Here is an 8,006-nt window from a genome sequence, read left to right as displayed (position 1 = left end):
CTCTTCTGAACATGCACACACATCTTCTGAAAGTGGATGAACTGTCATCCACAGCTGAAGTCAGGAACCCAACTATTTACCTCAGTCACAAAAAATCACTATATGTTGTCATGAAAAAAAAAAAAGCCAGGCTTAGTAAATAATCAAAATAGTCTTACAAAATAAGCAAAAAAAAATGCCAATGACCAAATTGCTGGCATCAGACCTCCTGCAAAGTTCAATACTTAGGCCAGGGGTTTTCTCTTGTTGAGAAAAATGAACAAGGCTGAAAAGACCTGGTTCTGTAGAAGCAGGATAGAAGAGTTAGGAGGTAGACCAGATGATCAGCTCATGTTTATCCTATAGTCAGGTGATTTGGCAGAGTAGGGAGTTGGGGGTGAGCTTTTAATGCTGCTTCTGACTCAAGAAGGTCAAATTCAGAAACATAGAACTAGAAAAGAATCCTAAGGAAAGTATAATTAGCAAGTGTCTTGTTCTGATTTATCAGAGAATATGCACAGTTTGGCTAAATGTGGCCAAAGAAAAGGAAGTTGGAAGGCATGTTTGTGACCTTGTCTTGAGTGGAGAGACAGCATCCATGACTCTTAACCTAAGCCATAAGAGGCAGGATGTTCCTTACCGAAGAACAACTTCACAACATATAGGAGGAGCAGACTTCCAAGACAACCTTGTTTTCTGAAATCACAGGCTCAGGTGAGGTTCTCCAAAACTTACTTTTGCCTCCAAAAGCTATCTACATTTGTGTACCCTCCCTGGGTTATATGGGAATTCCTAGGTTTGGAGAGCAGTGAGACACGGGATGGTAAGCATGGTACCTTAAACTGGTCTCTTGATCTGCTTCCCTGTGAGTGATATAACACATTCTAAATTATGTCAGTGCAACCATTTTGAGATTCCTCCATGAGGTTTGATAGTTACTCTCAGCTACATCCAAGGAAACAAGTCCATAAGTCTAAGTATAACCTACCTGGATATTTCTGAGGCCCTAGAAATTTATCTTGAAGGAGGTCCTTAAGAACCCTAATGTCTGACTTTCCACCTCTCCACCACCAGTTTGCATTTAAGGGGTAAGCTGCCCTCCTTGGCACAGGCTTCTGAGCATCACTACTAAGTTCTCTCTTCCTCATAACTTACACTCATCCATAATTAAGAATGGTACTGATAAAAAGGTATTCATATCATCTCCTCTAAGGCTTGGGGAACATTATGGCAGAAGGAATGGAAAGAATGTAAGAGCCAGATGACAGGGAGACAGACTGTGAAACACCATCTTGTATGTGACAAAGCCTCCTCATTCATAAATCCCAAGCAGCCATAGCTGCCTACACTAGGCCTGCAGAAGACCTTCATGTCAGTAGTCAACCACTGACTTGGGAGGGGCTCACAGGGCCTTACCCCTCCCTAGGGAGCCATTGGCTATGGATGCATATTTGGGGAGGGGAATTCATCTTGCACCAAGCTCCAGGGGTTAGGTCCACACCCATGGTCATATCGACTGTGCTGGTTAAACACAATAGAACACACGCACAAAGACATGAGCATGGAAAAGGTAGTTGCAAGAAGGAAGAGAGGTTACAAGGGTGGAAGGAAGAAAAAGGAGGGATGGTTGAGAATAATCAAAATGCATATATGTAATTGTATGAAGTTTTGAAAAAATTTAACATATTTTAATTTTTTATTTTTGAAATCACAATATAATTACATCATTTTCCTATTTCCTTCCCCCCCCAAACCCCCCACCCTTGCTGTCATTGAAATGTATGGTCTTTTTTTCTTTAATTGTTATGTCTATGGTTATGTATATATGTATTCCCAAATACATATATACAACCTGCTAAGTACACATAACATTACTTGTATGTATATGTCTTCAGGGCTGACCATCTAGTATTGGATAACCAATTGGTTTGTCCTTTCCTGGGGAAAACTATTTCTCCAGCATTTCTCAGTGCCTGTAACTCTTTTTCTAGAGTTAAATGCATTAGAAACAAGTAAGCAATCTCTATCTGGCCATCACATGATTGTTATGTATAAACACATTAAGAACAGAAAGAGAGCCTTCCAGAAGTAACAAAGTAAAGTGCAAAACTCAAGACAAATAACCAAAATGCAAAACAAAGAATGGCCCTGGGGGAGGGAGATGAGGAAGCCTGGGGCTCCACTCCAGCACCACATAAGCCAGGTGTGACGGCTCCTGCCTATAATCCCAGCACAGGGGAAGTAGAGGCAGAAATACTATACATTCAACACTAGTCTTTGCTAGAAAAGAGTTCAAGGTCAGCTTGAACTAGAGGAAGGAGGCAGATGAAGGAAGAGAGAGACAGAGTATATAGACACAGAGACAGACAGACAGACAGACAGAATCAGACACAGAGACAGAGAGGAGAAATTTGAGAGCTGAAGAAATTTAGATAATCAATTCTTTTACCAACCTACCTTTTGTAAAATATTGTAAATCTATTAAGACAAAATTTTACATTTGAAATATAAAAGTCAATCACTGCTTTTATATTCTTTACTCCAATAACCCTAATTTCCTCTAAAATAAATGGATCCTTCCTTCTGGCTCAGTTGAGGTTACTTACACACAGAGAAGTTCAAATGCAAAGTCTAAAACATCAAAAATCTGATAATAGTGTGGCCTAATGGTGCCACTCAAATGACTTGCTAATACTCTGGTTACATTTATTCAAAAATCTGAAATATTTGCTTATAGAAGCTTCGTGGGATTGCATGTATAGTCACTAAGCATGAGAGGCAAGGCTCTGAAAGGTGACAGCAGAAATATACTTTCAACTTAACAGTGGTCCACAGTGAAAAGATTACATGCCCAGAACTTACTTCCATTTGAGAAGTCAGTTCTTTGTCTGGGACCCTGTGGACAGGTCCTGAAGTCACTGCCAACAAGCCTCATAGCTTATCCATGTCCTTGCATCATCTTCTCTGCTTGACTTGATGTCACCTAAATCTTGCTTCTGTAGAGTGTTGCTGTGTCTCTCCCATAATTATGTTGGTAGGTAAGACTCCATCTCACTAAGGACGTGCTATCTCTCTGGCTTTGTGGGATGAAGTGGGCATGTTATGAAATACAGACAGCAAAGAAGGGCAGGTGGCCTCTAGTCAACAGCCAGAATGAAGCTAAGGGCACTCAGTTTTACAGCCACAGGGAAATACGTTCTGCCAACAGCATGAGTAAGCCTGTACAAGAGGATCTTCACCCATCAAGCCACAAATGAAAAATAACCCAGCTGCTTCTTTGATTGTTGCACCCTGAATCCAGAGTCTCTAGTCAAGTTTTGGTCAGACTGCTAATCCCCAGAAATTCCTACACACAATCATATGTTGTTTTAAGACACCATGATTTTGACAATTTTGGCTTAGCAATGAATCCTAACTCAGGGGCATACATAGGAAAAAAACAAAGTGTCCAGACATGTCTGTTTGTTTGGACCCCTGTGAAATATTATATTGGCTCCTTTCTCAGCTGGGTCAATACTCAGCAAAGCTGAGGTCCAGGAAAGTCCCATAGAGCACTTTAATGTCCAGTGATGTCCTTCCCATCTCTGAACCTAAGTCCCCTCATTTGTAACATGAGGACTATGTAATTGGGAAATGCCAAGGAATTTGTCAGGTCAAGAAGACTTTTCTTCTATGTTTCAAAAAGAAAACAATGACTTTGAAATCTTATTGATGTGGGAATTAGCATAGAAATGATGGAAGAGAAAAGAGCAGGTATTAAAGACGCACACAGAATTCTATTCTGAGGAGACCCATTTAGTGACAGCTCCTCAGAAATCAGGGAAATGGAGCCGGGCGTGGTGGTGCACACTTTAATCCCAGCACTCTGGAGGCAGAGGCAGGCAGATCGCTGTGAGTTCGAGGACAGCCTGGTCTACAAAGGAAGTCCAGGACAGCCAAGGCTACACAGAGAAATCTTGTCTGGAAAAAAAAAGAGAAAAAAAAAAGAAAAAGAAAAAGAAGAAGAAAAAGAAAAAGAAAAAAATCAGGGAAATATCTTAGTCCAGACTAGCCATAGACCTGACATTTGCCTATCATCCAAGTAGGCAAAGGGGCTATTAGCACTTCCAAGTTTCTTTTTGTAGACAATATTCTGAAGAAATTTTCTGTTGGAGGAGGTGTAAGTCAAGTTCAGGGGTTATTTTTTTCTAGTGAATTTTTTTTAATCTACCCTCAGCCCAATTCTGAGAAAATGAGAGTGGAATAGCACTTCACACATCCACACCTTGCCTAATAACAGACACAGCTTCGTTATTAGACCTGACTTCTGGTTAGGTGGAAGAGCAGCACCAATGTTCTTAGAAGTTAGCAGGAGCAGCACACTCATGTGAAATAGTTTTGTGGGTCTCCTTTTTCTGATGCTACATAAAGAAAGGCTTTCAATGGGGCCATGGTAAGTAGTTTTTAAGATTTCAAAGTCATTGGTGGACATAACTGAAAGTATAAATTCAAAAACCATAGTACGTTGAATGTGGAAAATAGAGAAGTGTTCTTTGCAGTGTGGAAAAAAAAATCCTACTCATTAGGGCCTTCGAATGAATCTACTCTTACAAGCCTAATCCATGAATAAACTAAGAAATAGGACTTTGCTGAAAAATTCCTCATGGATTTACAAGTTGCTATAAGTCCCTGAGGAGCAGGGTTTGACCAATAAAGCTGCCCAGGGTACACAGGTCTGTACAGTGCAGAGAGAATTTGGGAACTGACATCTCTCCACAACAAAGACCCCACTGATACCAAAACCCAGACCAATCTGGCTTTCTGTCCCCTGAGTTAAATAGCACTTAGTGTGGGTTTGAGAGTAACTTGATGGTTTCTGGCTTAAGAAAAGGGAATTTTAAGAGACTGGTGGAAATGCGAAAACAGAAAGGTCAATCTTGAGTTCTTAAAACTCTGGGACTTAAAAATAATTAAATTAAATTTCTCTTGGTCTTAAATTCATAATTATAACTAGTCTAATAATATTCAAATTATTACTTACTTAGAAATATAAATTAAAAATAAAATAAATATATGTGCATATGCCTTTTTCCCCCTTGTCAAATGAAAACACAATGTCCAAGAGGCTGGTCGATAGAAGATTTTAATAGATGTGCGTTTAATGTCATCACCCATCCTCTTCTTTAGTCAAGTGACTCATAGGAAAACTGGGTCAACTCTTTGCTAGCTTTTGGGCTTGTGATTAACTCAGTTAAATGCTGAATGTGTTGTTTCAGTTGAACATACTTAAAACACAACAACAAAAAGGAGCTATACGGCAACTAATCTGATCATTTGCTTCCTTGCATGATAAATCTGTCGTTGAAGTTTGCTTTAGACAATGCAGAATTCCTTCCTCAACTGAGAAAGAAAAGTGATGAGCTTCGGGAGGGTAGGGCATAAGAATGCCTGGTCGAGACAAGAACTGTTTTGCCTTGTGTTTACCGTGATCGTTTGATGGAATGAAAGCTGAGGAGTCTGATCTTACACTATTAACAAGACATCTAGATTCTCACTCTCAGTGGGGAGACCCCTTCAGGGATGTGCTGTGCCCTGGGAGCTGCAGATAGTCCCAAAGTAGGCTTTTAACTCATCGTTGAGTTCAGTCATCTTTTCTACATCATATTTAAGAACTTTACTAAACAACTTTCTGGACATGACAGGGCTCACGGGAACTGTGGTCACCCGCACAAGACTTGCACAAGAACAGGACAGTCAGAGAAGTCAGGTACAGTTTCGCAGCCTGTGGGTTCTAAAGTGGGAGTCTATGAGCTGGCTTCATGGTGTCCAGGACTCTACGTTACCTCTCACTCTCAGGCTTGGGGACTCACCCTCTTATCTCTGCCATAAGATGCTGATGTACTGCAGCCTTGATGGCGGGGCCGTCTACCCACTCCACCTCTATCTTTCATTCTATGATAAAGACATGTGTAACTTGTTGGTAAACACTGGCAGAGTGACAATGGAGGGTGGAAACCAAGAATGAGTACCGTGGATGGTTTTTGTTACTGATCAGAGGACTTCCTTTGTCAAACCGTCATTCCAACTTGAAATTTATTTAAATATTTGTCTTTTCTTCAAGGTTGAACTCAGCTACTGCCATACTATTTTTTTAAAAACCTATCAGCCTAATTGTGAGGTCATGGGTGTGTGTTGAACAATTTTTCTTGCCTGTAAAACCTGAGAAAACAACTTAAAAGGAGGATACTTATTGAGATAGCCTCATATATTCCAGGCTAGCCTCAAACTACATAGCCTGAGATGACCTTTAGCCCTGATTCCCCTGCCTGTCTATCTCTCCTGTAAAGGTGACAGGTATGTGCTATCACACTTGGTTTATGCAGTGGTGGGAACTGAACTCAGGGCCTTATGTATACCAGGCTTTTGGCCTCATGGTTTTAGACTTTTCGTTCCATAGTCATCTGGTTCTATTGCTTCTGTGCACGATGAGGTAAGAAGACATGGGAAAGAGTGTGGCAGAGCAACGTTCTCACCTTCTGTCAGTCAGGAAGCAAAGAAATACTGTGAGAGGTTGGACAGTTTTTTCCTTCCTCTTTTGTACCATCAAGATCCCAGCCTCTCAATGGCTCCACCCAGCCAGGAGCTTTCACTTTTACCTCTGGAAATGCTCTCACAAGACATAACGAAAAGTGTGATTTCTGAACTCTAGACACTTCTGGATCCAATCAAGAATCAAGATTGACTTTCACATTGATGACAAGGAGGCATGGGATTAATGACACCTATTGTTATCTTTCCAAACTAGTCCTCCCTTCTGTCTCCAGATGCAGACACTTCACCAGCTTCTTGGCCTCTCCACTAAGAAATCAAAAAGTCATTTGCAAACAAACATGTTAGATGTACCTCATAATTTCTCCCACCAAACTTGCTCCACTTTCAATTTTCCTCCTGAACCCATCCATAAACTCATGATCCTGTCTTCCCACACTGAAACAAGAGTATCTTTAATTTCACATCTTTCCAAGTCACATTTTTGCTAAAAATCCCTTGGCAGCATTCACTGCTCATTATTGAAAGGCTAAATCCTACATGTGACTGCACTGTTTTAGATGCTCTGGGCTGAAAACAGCAGAATTCCCCTACCCACAGCTCTCAATTAAGTTCAAGCTTAAGTATGTCACTTAACAAGAAATGCCTGAAAATGGAGACTCAGATCATCAACATTTAAGAATCCACTTTCCTTCCACCTTTCCTCTCTACAGTTGAGTTCTCTCTGAAGAATTCTGGACTAGGCTCATTATAGTTTTTAGTCATAATGACAAATATTTTCCTATCAATACCTCATTGAACTGTTATCTAAAGTTTCTTTGCTTTATCCCTTAATTATAGTGGGATTTTTTGCAAGGAATTTTTTAATCTGAATATATAACATTCATGGGGTCAACTGCCTCAGTTGGGTACACAAATTTGAGAATGACTCACCTCCTTACAGAGCCAAAATGTAGCACAATCACATACTATATTTTTAGAAGACAACATTTCGTTGTACTTGACTGAAATGTTTGCTTGTTTTGGTCAAGCGTATGTGGCATACTGCGAAGCCTTTGGGCTATCTCACAATAAAACAAAATATTCATCAATCATGAGTCGTGTGTTCTACATTCACCCTGCGTTTTCTGTGTTGATCAGCAGTTACTGAGGACAGAAAAAGGGAATATTAAAAGTATGATCTCCTTGTTTTAGAGCCACACAGAGGAGGAGGCACACTGGGCTGAATGGAAACACAAGACAACCAAAGGTATGTCCCTCTCTCCTTCCTTAGGAATTTCATGATGCTGGCAGGAGCTGAAAGTTGCCAAGCTAAACATACCACATTCTGATTCGACGTCAACTGCAAATAAAATCAGATAAACAAGGAAGTCTTTAGAGATGAAAATGTTTGTGGTCCTTCCTTAAAAGACACTCAAAATGCCCTCTCTGAGCCCCAAGTGAAGCTAGTCACTTCAGCTTGAGATGAGATGAAGACTTAGGCTCAGGAGGCTATAGCT

The sequence above is a fragment of the Acomys minous genome (assembly GCF_964271855.1).
Source record: "Acomys minous genome assembly, chromosome: 5".
Lineage (NCBI taxonomy): Eukaryota > Metazoa > Chordata > Mammalia > Rodentia > Muridae > Acomys > Acomys minous.
This window is presented reverse-complemented; position numbering follows the sequence as displayed.